Here is a 1082-nt window from a genome sequence, read left to right on the forward strand (position 1 = left end):
AACAAAAGAAAAAAACTGGAAAAAAATAAATATAGCAACAATAAGAAAGTTTATAATGGCACTAACAGAAAGTTTATAATTTTCCTAAAACTAAAAGCAAAAACAATTAAAAAATAAAGCAAAAAATAAAAGAAAATAAATAATGAAGAAAACAAAACAAAAAAACAACAATAAGTATTTTGTTGTAAGTAGAAACAAAATAAAATAAATAAAGCAAGAAAGAAAACAAAAAAACAAAAAAAGTGTTTTCAAATTTGAAAACTAATGGCACTAACAGAAAGTTTATAATTTTCCTAAAACCAAAAGCAAAAACAATTAAAAAATAAAGCAAAAAACAAAAGAAATTAAATAATGCAGAAAACAAAAGAAAAAACTGAAAAATAAATAAATATAGCAACAATAAGTAAAGAAAACAAAAAAAATAAAAAAATGCCTCCTACTGGGCCCCCACGGCCTGAATACGACATGAAACCCTACTATGGGCCAGGATTCAGGCCGTAGTAGGCCCAGTAGGCCCATCAGGCAAAGCAATAGCAAGTAGGCCCGAAAGCCTGCGGTGGAGAGGCGCTCGAGAGGGGTGCGGCAGTGGGACTTATAAACCACTGCGCGCCCCTCTCAACTAGCGAGGTGGGACTAAACTTTGGCCCTGAGGCGGGCAGCACAGAGGCCTTTGGTCCCGGTTGGAGGCACCAACCGGGACTAAAGCGGGAGGCATTAGTCCCGGTTGGTGCCACCAACCGGTACCAAAGGCCGCGGGTTCCCGCCCTTTGGGCTGCCGAAAAAGAGGCCTTTGGTCCCGGTTGGTGGCACTAACCGGGACTAAAGGGTGCATTAGTCCCGGTTGGTGCCACCAACCGGGACTAAAGGGTTTGCTATATAAGCAAACACTTAGCAGTTTCCGACCAAATCGCCCTCTTCTCCCCCGACGCGCCCCTGCTCCTCGTCGTCGCCGTCGCCGCCCGACGCCCCTGCTCAACCTTGCCCTCGCCGCCGCCACAGACGCCGTCAGGCTGCTCGCCTGCGCCGTCGCCGCCGCCCCCTGTGAGCACAGCCTGCTCCCGCGCCCCTCCCGTCCCGCGCCC

Source organism: Triticum dicoccoides, chromosome 1B, assembly GCF_002162155.2.
Source record: "Triticum dicoccoides isolate Atlit2015 ecotype Zavitan chromosome 1B, WEW_v2.0, whole genome shotgun sequence".
NCBI lineage: Eukaryota > Viridiplantae > Streptophyta > Magnoliopsida > Poales > Poaceae > Triticum > Triticum dicoccoides.